Raw genomic sequence first — 18,755 nt, forward strand, 5'->3', positions numbered from 1 at the left:
TGAATCTTGACAAAATAAATATTATTGAAGGGCCATAACATATTGATTTATTGATTTGATGATTAATTGGTGTGCTTTCATAACCATTATTGTTATCGCTAGTAAAATTAGTGAAATTAGTCTAACCCATAATGGGTGAGCTGATAGGATCGTACCAATAATTTTCCATACACAATCTGCTGTTCTACCTTCACATTCTTACATCACATAAATATTTACAGAGTAGTGTGAGTGATCAGAGGGTTATGAGTATGAGAAAGGGGGAGGGGGGGGTATTGTACCTTAACTGCTGTTGATCTAATGCCATCTCCTCTGCTCAAATGCGTTTTTCTGCAGGGACTGTGTCCGTATGGGCTGCCACTGCTGTCACGTTCGCTCCTGTGCTAGGTGGAACGCACGCCGCCGGTTTACTTCCGGGTTGCGGTCCACAGGGCGGAAGTGCGGTCGTGATGTCACTCACTCATGTGACTCAATATAGTAAACAGTGGCCTCCATCTTGCTGTAGACACAGATAGAGGTCAAAGTCAGACTGAAAGCGTCTGACTTCAACCAAAAAGAGTGGAAGTATTAAATATGTATAACTGGATGGATGACAACGATGAATAGTATCAATAAAGAGTAGTGAGCAATAGTATACAACGAATTTTTTGAGGGGGACCTAGGGAGGGGAGTGGTGGAATCTGGTCTAAAACAGAAGTTGGAAATAGCAATGCTCAAGACATGTGTATATGGAAGCCAGCAGGAGACTCACTTACATAGTATTTAAAATACATGGTAATCATATAATACACCTTCTGTAAAACATTATAAATATATGTATACACATATATATAGAAAGTAAAAGCCTTATACACATCCTCACATATCTATATATGTGCATACGGTGATTATTACAAAAGGCAAATCTTTTTTTATATATTAAAAAAAGGCAGTTTTTTTGTAAAAATTAAAATCCGTGTATAAGTACAACGGACTGTGTACCTTGCCTGTCTATTCTAAAAAGAGAGAGAGAGGAGGGGGGAGGGGGGAGGGGGGAGGGGAGGGGGAGGGGAGATATTGTTGCTAACACCCCATAATGACATTCCTATAGTGGTTTGTATATTATAGCGAATAACTCAGAGGTTATTTTAGTATAAATCGGTGAACGAGATATGATGTGGAAGGGGGGGGGGGGGGGGAAGGGGTAGGGGGGGGTTTGGGGTGGGGGAGGGACAATCAACAACACTTAATACCAATATTATTAGACTATTTTATGTACTTCTGGATCCTCATTTAGGCCTCCTGGAGTGAGACTACCGAGGGTAAAGATCCAGAAGGCTTCTCTTTTGCAAAGCCTCTGGTACCTTCTTTCTGTATCCAGCTCCCTTCCAATCGACTCTATCCCAAATACTTTCATGCCTGCAGGGTCCCCCTGATGGACTTCTACAAAATGCCTAGGGACTGGGTATTTGTCTCTTAGGTTTATTATGCCACATTTGTGTTCACCAATTCTCACTCGCATTGGGCGTTGTGTGCGGCCTACGTATAGTCGCCCACAGGGACATACTATACCGTATACCACATATTCTGTTCCGCAGTTGATGAATTGCTTAATTGGGTGGATTTTTCCGTCTCTCCCAACCACCGTTTTTTTCCTGTGCCACATGTACTTGCATGTGCCACAGTTCCTGACACCACATCTATAGCAACCTTTTTGATCGAAAATTGTTGCCCAGCTGTTGGTGGGTTTGCTAGTACATGTTTTTACCCTACTTGGGGCTATCAGGCTCCTAAGGTCTTGAGGTTTCCGAAAAACTATATTGGGGTGATCGGGGAGTGTCTTACCCAAAACAGGGTCGTGCTTCAGAATATTCCAATTCTTTTTGATAATATTCTGAATTTCGAACGCTTTGCTTGTATATTGGGTAGAGAAGCAGGCCTGATGAATAGCTGGGGTGGTCTGGTGTCGGGGTTCTGTGTTGTTCAAATCTTTACTAGATTGTTCGTCATAGAGAGCCAGATATTTAGAAAAGGCTGATTTTATGTGATTGGCTTCATAGCCCTTCTCACTGAATTTCTGCATAAGAAGTTTGCTCTGTTCTAAATAATCCTCTTTCTTGGTACACGTTCTTCTAAGGCGGCAAAATTGGCCGAAGGGGACATTCTGTATCCACCTGGGGTGGTGGTTGCTTTTAGCATGTAAGTAAGAATTGCCCCCACTGGGTTTAAAATGAGTTTTAGAAAGGATGTTACCATCTTGGTCACTCTGTAGTTCTAGATCCAGGAAGACTAGACATTTCTCATCTAGGACATGAGTGAATTCTATTCCAAATGGATTATTTCTACAATGTTCCAGAAAGCTCTGGAGACTTTGGTCTGACCCGTCCCAGATGATCAAGATGTCATCAATGTATCTTGCATATAGAACCAGGTTTGCCCCAAAGGGATTGTTCTTCCATATGAATTGTTCTTCCCAAAATCCCATAAAAATATTTGCATAACTAGGGGCAAACCTGGCTCCCATAGCTGTACCTTTTATTTGCAAGTAATGGTCGCCTAAGAAGGAAAAATAGTTGTGCGTGAGGGAGAATTCCACACAATCCAATAGGAACTTAGCCTGCCGAGGATTCATCCTGTCATCCTTTAATAGGAAATGGTTAATGGCTCTTAGGCCAAATGTATGGTTTATTGATGTATATAATGAAGCTACATCCAAAGAGAGCCATCTGTAGCCAGGTAGCCATTTGTAGTTTGACAGTATCTCCAGCACATGGCCAGAATCTTTAACAAAGGATGGCAACTCGAACACTATATCCTGCAGGAAGTGGTCAATATAGCACCCCAAGTTACTAGAGAGGCTGTCAATCCCAGATATTATAGGTCTACCGGGAGGATTAAGGAGGCTTTTGTGTACCTTCGGTATGTGATAGAAATGCGGGGTGGCAGCATGTCTATTATACAAAAACAGGTACTCGTTTTTGGTGAGGACCTCTTTGGATAGAGCATCATCTAAAAGTATTTTAAGCTCCTTAGTGTATTCCAGAGTGGGATCTCTTTTTAGTGCAGCATATGTTTGGGTGTCACCCAGGAGTCTTCTTGCCTCAGCTAGATATTCATCTCTATTTTGAATGACTAGACTCCCACCTTTGTCGGCCTTTCGGATAATTATATCCTTGTTCTGTTTGAGGGCATCTATAGGTACAGCATTTTTGTCTATATTCATATTAGTCTTCATAGGTTTATCGAACTTTATTTTAAACGTGTTAAAAACCGTATCATAAAAAGTGGAGATGAATCTCCCTTTGGCCCAATGGGGAAAGAAGGAGGATTTTGGTCTAAAAGAGGTATGGACCATAGTACTTTCACATGAGGGGGCAAATTTGGGTTCGGAAGTTGTTTGACCCTCGAAGTGTGCTTCTTGATAGAGCTCTTCGAGAATATTAAGTATGGAATCCTCTTCCATGCTAATATCAGATGGTAATGGCTCTTCCGACTCTACTCTCACATTATCTGTGCTATTCACATTCTTAGCTTCTTTTAATGTGTAGTATCTTTGTATAGTGAGCTTACGAATGTATTTATTTAGATCTATAAAAAGTTCAAACAAATTTGGTACACTAGGAGGGGCGAAGTTCAGGCCCTTCCTAAGGAGGTCTAGCTCGGTTTCAGAAAAGACGGAGCTAGAGAGATTATAGATCTTAATAGTAGAGTGAGCGGTATCTAAAGTCTGCCTCTTTTTGTGTCTCTCTCCTCCCCTTCTTCCTCTTCGTGTTCTTCTTCTCTTTTCCTTATTTTTTTCCCCGTGGACAGTATATGTGATAGAGGATCCGGTAAAAGGTTTGTTGCAGACCCCCCCAGGGTTGCAACTGCTTGTTCTAAAAAAACCAAAGGGGGTGTGATGTCTGAAATGCTTGTACTATTGGCTTCTAGATCGCCAAGAGTGGAAAAAGGATTATACGTGGGAATGCCATTTAACAGTTGACTGTCAATGTCAGAGACAACATCAGCATTCTCAGGTAAACCACCTAGGGTGCAATTGGCGAGTAGAGGTACTATATCCCTCCCATTGGCTGATGGTATGATGGATGTTCCTCTTTCTAATTGTGAGTTTTCACTGACATTAGCGGTGGTTATATTAAAGGGGTCTCTTGTCATTGGAGGATTCACTGTTAGTGATTCTTCAGGTGGATTGGCCTTAGTATCCATAGTATTAATCTTTGTATTATTGTTACGTACAAATGATCTATTCGTAGTAGTTGTAGCTACTCGATTAGGTAAGGTAAGGTTGGAGTTTTGTTGGTTTTTGATAGTAGAGTGTTGTTGATGATGGGGTCTATTGTGTAAATGGCCTTCCCCTGAGGTAGTCCGATTCGCAGGGGGATCTTTTTTGTGATCAGTTTTAGTGTTATTGTTTGTTCTGTTCCTATTTGATTTTGCTTTAGTATTGTGGTTTCTTGGTGTTTCTTTTTGATGTTTTCCCTGAAACTGTGTACCGTATGTGTTGTGTCCTGACAATTGTTCGTTTGTCATACCCTTTCTATTTTTACTTCTATTGTCGTTTTTAATCCTACTAACGTTTTCTCTATTGTTAGGTTTTTTCCAATTGAATTCTCGATCATTTAAATAGTCCAATCTATCTCGTTCAAACTTGCCCGATTTTTTACTTATGAGATTAGTCTCATACTCTGTTATCTGTTTATTAACTTTTTGGTCCCAACTTTCGAATGAACTGACGTCAGAGAAAGTGGATAATTCCTCTTGAAGAGTGTGTAGGTCTGCCCGAATCGCAGAGAGATTGCGTTCTCTTTGGATGATGATAAATTGTAACCATTTCTGGTTGTACTCGCGCAGACTTAGAATCCACTTATCTCTGAGGTCTAGGTCCAAAAATGTACATATTTTAGTAATTCTTAAACCTCTGGGTATTCGTTTAAATTCTAAATATTTCTGCAGAAGTAGTATATCCCACCACTGCAGCATCTCTCTTTCTAGTAGATCTTTAAGTCTGTGAAACAATGATATCATTATATCTTCCCTGGCTGGAGTCTGTTTCCCAGTGGCTTCCTCTGTGTTTTCTTCGTTCATAGTCGTTTCTAGTTCGAAAGTGTTTATACTGGTTGAAAAACCTTTTGCTAGAGAGGATCTTCTTAGTTGCTTTTACTTTCTATATATATGTGTATACATATATTTATAATGTTTTACAGAAGGTGTATTATATGATTACCATGTATTTTAAATACTATGTAAGCGAGTCTCCTGCTGGCTTCCATATACACATGTCTTGAGCATTGCTATTTCCAACTTCTGTTTTAGACCAGATTCCACCACTCCCCTCCCTAGGTCCCCCTCAAAAAATTCGTTGTATACTATTGCTCACTACTCTTTATTGATACTATTCATCGTTGTCATCCATCCAGTTATACATATTTAATACTTCCACTCTTTTTGGTTGAAGTCAGACGCTTTCAGTCTGACTTTGACCTCTATCTGTGTCTACAGCAAGATGGAGGCCACTGTTTACTATATTGAGTCACATGAGTGAGTGACATCACGACCGCACTTCCGCCCTGTGGACCGCAACCCGGAAGTAAACCGGCGGCGTGCGTTCCACCTAGCACAGGAGCGAACGTGACAGCAGTGGCAGCCCATACAGACACAGTCCCTGCAGAAAAACGCATTTGAGCAGAGGAGATGGCATTAGATCAACAGCAGTTAAGGTACAATACCCCCCCCCTCCCCCTTTCTCATACTCATAACCCTCTGATCACTCACACTACTCTGTAAATATTTATGTGATGTAAGAATGTGAAGGTAGAACAGCAGATTGTGTATGGAAAATTATTGGTACGATCCTATCAGCTCACCCATTATGGGTTAGACTAATTTCACTAATTTTACTAGCGATAACAATAATGGTTATGAAAGCACACCAATTAATCATCAAATCAATAAATCAATATGTTATGGCCCTTCAATAATATTTATTTTGTCAAGATTCACAACACAAACCCCCCCCCCCCCCTCCCCTCCTCTCAGAGGACCGCCCACCATTTAAGGGAGGAGTCCCGTTACCAACCAGATCAGTCTGTTTCAGCCTAACATGTGTATATAAAAAGTCGGCGGGAGACTGCCACCACTAAGGCTCTGAGGAAGAAGGTCAAACCTTCGAAACGCGTAAGCCAGCGGCGGTCCGTGTGCCTCCCTCCTGGGACCTGGATAGCTGCCTACCACTGGAACTATTGCCTTTGTGCGTTTGATATGCTATTTTACCTGCGACTTTTGTGAGTAGCTTTTTACCTTGTTTTTAATTTATTAAAATTTGCCAAGGATAATGCGCTAGGCTGGTGCGCTCTCTTGTTTCTTTCTTTGTTTTTCACTTTTTATGGCAATAACTTGCATATACCTGTAAGCCTTTAAAATGAGCACTTTTGATTTTTCACGTTCGTGTCCCGTAGACTTTAACGGTGTTCACATGTTCACACAAATTTTTTGTCTGTTCGCATGTTCTGGTGTGAACCCGAACTGGGGGGTGTTCGGCTCATCCCTAGTCCACAATTTAAACATCAATAAGTTTAGGCATTACTTTCTGGAATTAATGTATTAATGGGCAGGCCCACAAATTGTGAAGTAAAGTCCCATGATCCCACTGACACCTTTAACACACCTTTGGAATGTCAGGGAGCATTTGTTATAAAAGGGTGGGCATACACATCCTGGTCAGATGTTTATACCCAGCTTTCTGAAATCTGTTCAAGATGGCTGATTTGTGTGTGTAAAACAGGACATGATCCCTTTGTTTATCTGTCAAGATAAAACCAAGATCATTTTCCCATTTACTAAAAAAAGGGTGGTACAAACCCTTCACCCGGATACGAGATGGGGTTATATGAGATAGACAGTGCATGTCGCAGGGGAGAAACGTCTGCACACTGGTTCTCAAAAGGGGAACATGACTTCATCGTAACAGTTTGAGGCTTAATAGTGGAGAGAAAGTGTTTGATTTGCAGAGCCTGCCAGTATTTCAACTGAGGGGTTATCATTGATTGAACTTCTGAAATGGATTTTCCACCTACCTGTACATATGAAATTTTGGAGCCAAAAAAGATTGGTAGCAAGAAATGGCCTAAATTGTGAATCGGAAAACCCAGGAGGAAAGTCCGTAAAACAATTGACCAGCAACATACCTGCAGGATCAAAGAAGGTAGAAGGAACACAGCTCGATTTTGAAAGGACCATAAGCGTTTTGCCTATTAAGGGTCGGGAAAAAGAATGTTCATTTTTAACGTTTACCTTCATGGCTTCTGACTTCCCCACATTTATTTTGTAATTCAAGAGTGCTGTATATTGTTTCAATTATTGTAATAAAATTGATATCAAGGTTTCAGGTTGCGTTACAAAAAAGAGCAGGTCGTTGGCATAAGTTGCGACCTTATGTGAATCACTATGTCCATGACTCCCTCCACTCTCAGGAAGTGGAAAGAAAGACACTGGACATCTTTCGCAATAATGTGCCTGTAGGGGACAACGCCAGGGAAGAGGTGTGTATTGGAGTCTGAGCTTAATTTCTTTATTTTTATATCCGCTGGGTTACTAAGCTTAGAAAAATCTCCGCTCTCCCAGTCCAGTCTATGTTGTTACCATGTGTGAGATGGCCTCAGCCTTACACCACTCCACAAGCCACACCCTTTGACATATTTCACCAAACGGCGATTTTTCTAAGCATACTACACACTACTGGATGGTGATATTTCATGCCGGCACCCCATTCCTGGGCACCAGTGGGACAATATATATATCTTCCTTTTTTACTTAGAGCGGCACTACAAGTATAAGCAGGTCAAGCTGGGTTATTAAATTTTAAAATAATATTTACAGCTAGAATTGATCTTTAAATACAGCGATGCAAAGGTCTCATTAATGACGTCCATATAGCATATGTGTCCCCAGTAAGATCTTTATGACCTAAAATTGTGTTCTCCTTTGAGACCAAATCGTCAGCCTAAAATTTCCAAAACAGCAATGCTGCAGCTGCTGTGCTAGCATAGACTACGACTAGTTTTGCTGTGCATACATAAATGACAGGGAAGATTTATGCAGATCATGCAAAATGCACAGGTGTGGGAAACCCCATCCATCTGGCTGTGATAACTTTCACTTGTTAATGAATAATCCGTAAGGGATAGGGGTTTGAAAACTCACAGAACTTTTTTTTTTATATTTAAGAAGACATACTCTTTTTTTTTTTTTAACAGCTTTTAACAGTACAATAAACAGTGTACATTGCGAAGTATTACATTTATACATTTCCTTCACAGAATACAAAGTAGAATAATGTTCTTGTACATAGCCAAAGAAGGTTTATAAAACAGATTGAACCTGAGATTTCATTAGTCGTTATATCTCACAGTGTATAAATCGCTAGATATGGTTTAGGAAGACATTCTCATCATAGCTCTTCCCCAGTACTTTAAATTAAACTCACTCCAAGAGTGAGGACACACTGGGTGGTTGAGTTCCCATGTTAAGTCAAAAGCCTATCAAGAATTAGGTCTAATGGAGCCAGTGGCATCTCCAGCTTTCATATTTAGGGGGGGGGGGGCACATGGGGGGACAGGGACAAAAGTTGGGAGCCAATTATAAAATGCAAATATATATATATACCCTGGGGCCCTTTAATTCTGTTGTGGGGCCCTTTATTATGCTCCTGCAACAAAACCCTTTCACACATAATTTGCAGTGAGCCCCCTTCCTACTGTATTGGGGCCCCCCAGGGTGGTAGAAAACAAGAAGTATATCGCCAGCACACCAGGAAAATATAAGGGTCCAAAGCAGTGGGAGAACTAACAGGGTTGCAAAGGTTGCACTTGCAACTGGGCCCTGGTGTTCTGCCACTGTGGGGTTCCCCAGCCTCCTCTTGCTGTCCTACCCCTGCTATTGACAGCACTGGTCTGGCGTCTACTTGGCAGCGGCGGCAGTCTATTAGGACCTAGTGCTGGTAACATTATGGGTGCATGCAGGGCAAGGCTGGCACTATTGGTTGTAGAGGGCTGAGCACGCAGCTGGTCACCTAGCAGCAGTAATGCTGTATAACCTTCTCTGCTGACATGCTGATCGGGATGTGATCCAGGTGATGCTCCCAGTCAGATCTAATAAATACAGTATTTATTAGAATCAACAGTACAACCGTATGTTCAGCTGCCATGTGGGCTCCATGCCTGTAAGGTGTGGGCTTTGATCAATAAAATCACTATAACATTTAACATTAGATTTGACTAGGAGCATCACCTGGATTTCATCCTAATCAGCATGTCAGAGAAGGCTCCACTGCTGATAAGCAACTTGCAGGGAGCTCAACTGACTACAGCTAACAGAAATGGTGTGTTTGAAATCCCACCTGCCCGACCCCGCCAGGAAGCTCACACTGCACACTGCTAATCACAGGCAGGTGAGACATTTCCTGATCTGTGCAGCTGCAAACCGGGAAAATGTCTCCCTGCCTGTGATTAGCGGTGTGCAGTGCCAGCTTCCTGGCGGGATCAGGCATGTGGGATTTCAAACACGCCTGCGCCCATCTCTAACAACCAATTGTGCTGGCCCACCTGTGCATGAGCCCACCAGCCCCATAAAGTAATCTGCACTGGGTCCTAATGTGCTGCTGCCATGGAGACAGAGACCAGCGCTGTCAATAGCAGGGACAGGACAGCAACCCTGGTAGTTCTGCTGCAGGTCCACAGTGGGAGGATTCCCCCATCCACCTGGAATGTGTAATTGAAATAACTTTTAAACTAAATATTATCCAGAGGAGATTACGGATTCACTCTATTTGTTACATATATGTATTAACTTGTCTATTCCTATAGTCAGCTAGACTATTAAAACTCTAATCACATGTTACTGTTGATAGTACAATAATATAAGGTTATCTTTGAAAACAAACACACTGCTTAATAAAACGTCTTATTTATTTCCCAAGAAAATAGGAAAGCGGTAACATGAAAATACTAAAGAAAGATATTACAAAGCATATAACACCAGAACATATAATACAAAACATCAAATATACTTATTGCACTGTCTCCTCGGCTGGGCTCAAAATGGTAGAGAGATAGCCATGAGGCTCAAAATGGTGGAGAGAGCCATGAGGCTCAGGCACAAGCCAAGAGCGAAAAGGGTTAAAGAGAGAGCTCTCTGACTCGTTCAGCCCTTTATACTTTAATCATACACCATCCAGACCCAACCCCATTGCCATCCCATCTAGACTTTTGACGAATCACAATACTTATGGAGCAGTCTTCCTCAGTCTTCCTCAATATATTATATTACTGTCCATCCTGCTGTATTGGCCTCTAGGGACAGCATTGTCCATGTATCATGTCTATATATCTTCAATGCCTTTTGGTCCTTTAATCTTCTGTAGCAGGACATTCATCAATCATCTTGTCAGCTGTTGTCCCTTTCAAACTTGCTTGCATAGCGTTATAACATTAGACGGTCCGGAGCCAAGCTTGTTCAGCCTTGATGGAGGCCTGATCTCTTCTTTCAGATATGCTACAAAGCTTTGATGTGCAACCTGTTACATTCCAGACCGCCCCCAAGAAAGCAAAGGCTTGGTTGTATCAACCATAAAGAAACTCCAGAAATATGATATTAAAGCATGTTGCCTTCCAACAATGGGGGAATTGGAACATTTTTTTTCCATTCAACCTAATATTTGAATGAAAAAAGTGATCAATGTATGGGCTACCTAAGTGCTAAGACCAGCCATAGACAGTTTAAATCTCGGCCGGTTCATCAGGAACTGGCTGAGATTTAAACCATTAATGAGCAGGCTGAATGTACCAAGTTGATCAATCAAATTGAGTACAACCAGCCTGCCGGATACTCTTATGATTAGGGAAGAGCCGAACACCCCCCCCCCGGTTCAGTTTGCACCAGAACATACCGAACAGGCAAAAAATTTGGAAGAACACACGAACACTGTTAAAGTCTATGGGACACGAACATGAAATATCAAAAGTGCCAATTTTAAAGGCTTATATGCAAATTATTGTCATAAAAAGTGTTTGGGGACCTGGGTCCTGCCCCAGGGGACATATGCAATTTTTTTTTTTTTTAAACAGACGTTTTTTCGGGAGCAGTGTTTTTTTAATGTTTGTGAAACAATGAAACAATAAAAATTCAATTATAGTATGCCTGTAAAGTGGCACATTTTCCCCCGTGTTTAGAACAGTACCACAGCAAAATTACATTTCTAAAGGAAAAATTGTCATTTAATACTGATCGTGGCTGTAATGAATTGTCGGGTCTCGGCAATATAGATAAAACTCATTGAAAAAAGAGCATGGGTTCCTCCCCTCAGTCCCTTACCAGGCCCTTAGGGTCTGGTATGAATATTAAGGGGAACCCCTAACCAAAATACAAAAAAATTGCATGGGGGTCCCCCTAAAATCCATACCAGGCCCTTCAGGTCTGGTATGGATTTTAAGGGGAACCCTGTGCCAAAATTTAAAAAAATGGCTTGGGGTCCCCCCAAAATCCATACCAGACCCTTATCCGAGCATGCAACCTGGCAGGCCGCAGGAAAAGAGGGGGGGTGAGAGAGCCCCCCCCCTCCTGAACCGTACCAGGCCACATGCCCTCGACATGGGGAGGGTGCTTTGGGGTCTGACCCCAAAGCACCTTGTCCCCATGTTGATAAGGACAAGGGCCTCATCCCCACAACCCTTGCCCTATGCGGGCGGGGGGCCTTTTGAAATCTGGAAGCCCCCTTTAACAAAGGGACCCCCAGATCCCGGCCTTCCCCCTATGTGAATTGGTAATGGGGTACATTGTACAAAAAAAGTGTCAAAATGGTAAAAAAGACAAGAGACAGCTTGGGACAAGTCCTTTATTAAAAAATAAAAAAATAAAAATGTCCCACGATGTAAATTCACACCGCCCGTGCTCTTTTATAGCTGAGCGTGGGGCCAACTGGTGATGTAACCGGGAGACCCGCCCCCTTCTGATACCACGGGGAAGCCACGGGGAAGCCCCCGTGGCGTCAGAGGGGGGCAGGGTCACCCGTTTACGTCTCCGGGGGGCCCCGCCCTCAGCTATATAAGAACTGTGACAGAGAAGAAGCTTCAGTCGGCGGGAGTCTCCCATGGAGGCGGAAAGGTTACAGCTTTTTTTTCTTTTTCAGTCCGTCGGGCGGCGTGGATTTACATTGCGGGACATTTTTCTTTTTTTCTTTTTTAATAAAGAACTTGTCCCAAGCTGTCTCTTGTTTTTTTTACCATTTTTTACACTTTTTTATGAAATGGTAGGGGTACCCCATTATCAATTCACATAGGGGGGAGGCCAGGATCTGGGGGTCCCCTTGTTAGATAAGCCCCCCGCCCGCATACCCCCACAACCACCGGGCATAGGTTGTGGGGATGAGGCCCTTGTCCCTATCAACATGGGCACAAGGTGCTTTGAGGGCAGACCCCAAAGCACCCTCCCCATGTTGAGGACATATGGCCTGGTATGGTTCAGGAGGTCCCCCCTCTTTTCCTGCGGCCTGGCAGGATGCGTGCTCGGATAAGGGTCTGGTATGGATTTTGGGGGGACCCCTAAGCCATTTTTTTTATTTTGGCGCAGGGTTCCCCTTAAAATCCATACCAGAGCTGAAGGGCCTGGTATGGATTTTAGAGGGACCCCCAAGCAATTTTTTTTTATTTTGGTTAGGGGTTCCCCTTAATACTCATACCAGACCCAAAGGGCCTGGTAAGGGACTGGGGGGGGGGGACCCATGCTCTTTTTTTCAATGAGTTTTATCTATGTTGCCGAGACCCGACAATTCATTACAGCCGCGATCAGTTTTAAATGACAATTTTTCCTGTAGAAATGTCATTTTGCTGTGGTACTGTTCTAAACACGGGTAAAATGCGCCACTTTACAGGCATACTATAGACACCCCCCAGGCACGATATTTAAAGGAATATTTCATTTTTATTGTTTCACTTTAAGCATTAAAAAAAATCACTGCTCCCGAAAAAACGGCCGTTGGAAGGGATGGAGATAGGGACAGTTTGTTGATTACAGTGTACTGCAGTGTACACTCACCCACAGGTCCAGCCTGGAACCTCAGGCATCATTGACACAGCCAGGAATCTGCAGCTGCTGATTTTCATATTTCCCACCCACACATCCCCTCTCTTCAGATACAGCTGCACGTCGGGATAGTGTGGGCAGGGTGGGAAGACAGTGGAGGAGCAGAGGTGAGAGGAAGAGGAGGAGCTGTATTCCACTCCCGTCAGTGAGGGGGGTGGGTGTGTTCGCCGGGCTGTGTAAGAGTGTCACAGACACTCTTACAGAGCTGTAGCCACCAGTTTCAGAAATTACAGGCTGATTCTCCTGTCCTACGGATGGGAAAAAATCAGTCTGTTTTTTCACTGTCACTGAGAGAATGGGAGGCTTGCCCCCCCCAGTGCTGGTCGAGTCCTTCCTGAAGTCGCTCTCCTCCCTGCCAATGAAGATGCAGGGAGAGGGAGCAGATTGGGCGGCCGTGGCTACGCGAGCAGCTCTCGCATTATGCACAGTGTCAGCGAGCAGAGGGAGGGGGAGAAATCCCCCGCAGGGACGCTCTGCCTCTCAGGAGAGCATGTGTCAACTTGGCGTCGACCCGAGCAAGATGCGGGACACCCGCTACAAATTGAAACAAAAGGTGTTTTCATTGGGGGGGCACATGGTGGGGCACAGCATAATGTTGGGGGGGGGGGGGTCAGGGCCCCCTCTGCCCCCCCCCTAGTGACGCCACTGCCATGGGGGAACTGTATGCTGATTGCTTTGTATTATCATTCAGGTGGGTTAGCGCCATCCCATGGGTGGAGGCCAAACTACTTTACTAGGCACCACACAGACAGAAGGATTATGTCTTATCACCTGCCAGTGACACCTGTCCTGTCATGACTACAGAGTCATTTTGAGGGAGAAAGTGCTCTACAGTACACCTCCACAACACACCTTACTTTTCTAGTGCCAAGAGTGAAGCCACAGCACTTAGGTTGCACAGACATGCATATATGTGGTTGCCCAGTCTTTAGGAGAATTCCATTCTGCAGTAAGACCTAAGTCAGGGAACCTGCCGCCCAGTAAAGTGCCCAGTGCCAGGCTACCTCCTACCTACAGAACCTATGTCACTTTCCACCTGACAGGGCCACCCATTAACACAATTTTGGCTAGTTCATTAGGAATCCAGACAAAATTTGCATTATATATGGCTAGCTCATTAAATACAAGAGCCATGTTTATTGCTACTTGGAACTTGGCATGATTTGTGTATTTATTCCAGATCTGTGCAGTAAGCCATTGTGAAGCTGTGCCTCTGTGCAGGATCCCCACAGCTCTGCTCTGTACAGGCTATGTATAGCACAGGGATGATGTCACCGCTACTTTTACAAGGTAACATCTGGGTTTGAAAATGCATTTGCTGCACACAAAGTACATTTATATCTTTTGTGGATATTGAGAAATATATTTATGTGAAAGTTTTTGTGCCTGGAGTTTAGCTGAGAAGTCCAAAAAATATGTCCACAGGAAATGTTATCATACTCATGTATAGAGCTAAACATGCGAAAATCAAATCTACAACAGGTTTCCAGTTTCAATATCCGATCATAACAAAATATGAAAACTATACCTCAGTTTCTCTTTAAAACGGCAGACTAATTAAACTATTTCCCAAGAGGTATTTGTTGATTGATCACAGATTGCACAGCTAGGATTCTCTATATAATGTTATTGCTGGTGCAGCCTGTGGAGCACGACCTGCGCTGTTCAGCCTCAAGCTGAGCATATCTTGACATTTTAACCAGCTCCAGAGACAGATCGTTTTCAAGAGAAAATCCTCTTCAAGTGAGGTCCTTTGCTGCCAAAAGACGCAGATTTTCACAATTTTTTTTTATATTTTATAGGTCAGACAAAGATGTGTGAGCATTTAATTAGCATGCTGATTAATCTGTGGCTTAACATTACCATATTAAATATAAGTCTGATTTCCATTTATGTGAATTCCATTTCAAGCACTTTTCAGCTTTTTCATATCCCTTCTGGATTTAAAAGTTAAACAAGAACTTTTGGCAACATGCAAAAATTTATAATACATACAGTATATATCTTCATCTATATATCTATAGATATATATATTTATATTGTGGAGAGTCGGCCTGGGAAGGGTTAATAAAACAGGGCAAGTACTTCCCTTTCAGGCCTGCTTATTAGGCACCTGGTCAGAGAGGCTGAGGGGAATGGCTGTTTAGCAATCAATGCTGAGGCTGGATTCACACTGGTGCGACACCACAGCCGTCCTACTTTGGATTCGACTTTGCCCCGCGACTTAAAGCCGACATACATTCGACTTTCAATGAACGGGGATCCGACTTGGACAACATGGGGGGGGGTGTGCTTTGGGGCAGGGGGGAGCCCTGGGGTTAATGTCTAAACCGATGGCAACAAAAGTGAGTACACCCCTAAGTGAAAATGTCCAAATTGGGTCCAATTACCCAATTACCCTCCCCGGTGTCATGTGAATGGGGAGCAGGTGTGTTAAGTTTGGTGTTATCACTCTCTCATACTGGTCCCTGGAAGTTTAACATGGCACCTTAGGGAAAAGAACTCTCTCAGGATCTGGAAAAAAGAATTGTTGCTCTACATAAAGATGGCCTAGGCTTTAAAAATATTTTTTTTTATACCAATATAATGCTGCGCTATCCAAATGTAATCATACAGTAACCGTACTAAACCATAATATTACTGGCTGCAGTTTAAAAGTGGTGGTGGGATATACTATTCCTATATAAAAAAAATCTAGTGAATATAATAATGCAATCTTATGCGATTATAAGTTACGATCATGAACAATAAAAATTGCAATCCTATGCGATCCTCCCAATGACAACCTGTGCAGCATACACACCTCTATATACACATACATGTAGCATTCATATGCAATAGAGAAATTTGCAACCCTGTGCGATAATTGCAGTACTGCGATAATTGCAGTGACAATCTGTAATTTACATAAGTCTAAATAAAAGTGCATCAATATAAAATAATCATTATAGAAATAAAGTGAACTGTGTTTAAAGTGGTTGTAAACCCATTACAATCACTTTAACCTACAGGTAAGCCTAGATTAAGGCTTACCTGTAGGTGCAAGAAATATCTCCCAAACCTAAAAGGTTTAGGGATATTTGCAGGAATAGCGGCACCAATGTCTACGGCGCATGCGCCGTAGACATCGCACGCAGGCGCACTGAGCATGCCGTTTCTAACGGCGATCATGCCCTTAGTGGTGGCACCAGCGTGCATGCGCGGGAGTGACGTCATCGCGGCTCCGACCAGTCGCAGCGCCAGAGCCGCGATACTCAGAAGTCACTCCGGCATAGATAGCGGCGTTGGAGGCGAACGAGGGCCGATGCCGGGGCTTCGATCTCAGGTAAGTAATTCATAATGAGCTGGTATGCTATGCTATGCATACTAGCTCATTATGCCTTTGCCTTGCAGGGTGTATTTTTTTTTTTTTTAAGAGGCTTTACTTCCTCTTTAAAGTGCATTAAGCTGTGTCCATAAAATCGCAGCATAAAGTCTATCCTAACTACTCCATTCTTCTGGTGCTCATTGCAGATGATAAAACAGATGATATAATAGTAAAGTGCTCGTGTCCACTCTTGTTCTCCCCCTTTGGTGTATGCGTTCACCTTAGAGAGCTTTTAAACCACCTCTTGGTTTAGGGTCAGCATTTAGATCCTTGGATGGTTGCTTACAGCAATATTCATATGGAAAACAGAGGAATCTGGATGGTGTATTACAATTAAAGTTTTACATTAAAGTTTTATTTAAAATGACAATATTCCCTATATTAGGGTACTCACATTTAATAGGTGCTATGAGCGCACCGCTCTGTATCAAGCCAAACAAATATAAAGGTGCTGTGCTAATGTGTCCTCTCCCCCTCTGAGAACACTCCACTGTCTCACAAACCGTCCTGTCCCCTCCCCAACATGTGTCGATACCGGGAAATGTTGTATCTTGCTCAGGGGAATTCTCTTTAAAAAGATTGGCAAGACCCTGAAACTGAACTGTAGCACGGTGGCCAAGACCATACAGTGGTTTAACAGGACAGGTTTCACTCGAAATAGGCCTCGCCATGGTCAACCAAAGAAGATGAATGCACATGCTCAGCGTCATATCTAGAGGTTGTCTTTGGGAAATAGACATGAGTGCTGCCAGCATTGCTGCAGATGTTGAAGGGGTGGGGGGTCAGCCTGTCAGTGCTCAGACCATACGCCGTGCTCTGCATCAAATTGGTCTGCATGGCTATCGTCCCAGAAGGAAGCCTTTTCTAAAGATGATGCACACGAAAGCCCACAAACAGTTTGCTTAAGACTAACAGACTAAGGACATGGATTACTGGAGCTGTGTCCTGTGGTCTGATGAGACCAAAATAAACTTATTTGGTTCAGATGTGTCAAGCGTGTGTGGCAGCAATCTGGTGAGTACAAAGACAAGTGTGTCTTGCCTACAGTCAAGCATGGTGGTGGGAGTGTCATGGTTTGGGGCTGCATGAGTGCTGCCGGCACTGGGAAACTACAGTTCATTGAAGGAACTATAAACGCCAGCATGTACTGTGACATACTGAAGCAGAGCATGATCCCCTCCCTTCAGAGACTGGGCCGGAGGGCAGTATTCCAACATAAGGACCCTAAACACACCTCCAAGATGACCACTGCCTTGCAAAAGAAGTTGAGGGTAAAGGTGACGGACTGGCCAAGCATGCCTCCAGATATGTGGAAACTTCTACCTCAAATCAGGAGTTGATCCATGGGAGATCACGTCACCGCAAGGCTTCCAAGAAAAACAAGCACGTGGTCAGAGCACAATCTGCTTCATTATCCCCAGTAGTGGCCCACAGCAGTCGTGCGGCCTCAATCCAGAATATCTTGGAAGTGACAAGGTTAAAAACATCAGAAGGCCATACAGCAGGAGGATAATTTCCTTCTCAGACGAGTCTGCGGACGAGGCTACCTGTTGGGCTTGCTCATTACTAGGGAAACAGTTGTGAGAATCCTGCCTGAAGGATGTTGCAAGGGATTCAGTAGCAGATGCTCAAAAAGTCAAGCGTTACATTAAGTCAGCAGTGAAGGAGGGTCTGAGGCATACGTCAAGAGGGTAAAGACACAGAGACCAGGCAGCCTCTTCCTCCCCAGATGATTCAGAAACACCTGAGGAACGATTTTTTGACAATAGCAGTAATAGGTATTCGTCAGATTCAGAGGACAGTCAGAGAAACCATAATTCTGACTCTAATGCCCCGTACACACGGTCGGACTTTGTTCGGACATTCCGACAACAAAATCCTCGGATTTTTTCCGACGGATGTTGGCTCAAACTTGTTTTGCCTACACACGGTCGCACAAAGTTGTCGGAATTTCCGATCGCCAAGAACGCGGTGACGTCAAGCACGTACGACGAGACTAGAAAAGGCCAGTTCAGAACCAAGCGCGGCACCCTTTGGGCTCCTTTTGCTAATCTCGTGTTAGTAAAAGTTTGGTGAGAGACGATTCGCGCTTTTTCAGACTCGTGGCTTTCAGATCGTTTTCTGCCGTTCAGTTTGTGCTTGTGGGTTTGTATCTGTTCTTCAGTGCGTGCAGTCAGTTCGTATTGGAGTTTTCTGTGCGATCTTGTCCGCTCGTTGCTGTTTTTCAGGTCGCTCTTCAACAGGCCTTGCTGTTCTTCAGTGCGTTCTGTTACTT

The sequence above is a fragment of the Aquarana catesbeiana genome, linkage group LG05, assembly GCF_042186555.1.
Source record: "Aquarana catesbeiana isolate 2022-GZ linkage group LG05, ASM4218655v1, whole genome shotgun sequence".
Classification (NCBI taxonomy): Eukaryota; Metazoa; Chordata; class Amphibia; order Anura; family Ranidae; genus Aquarana; species Aquarana catesbeiana.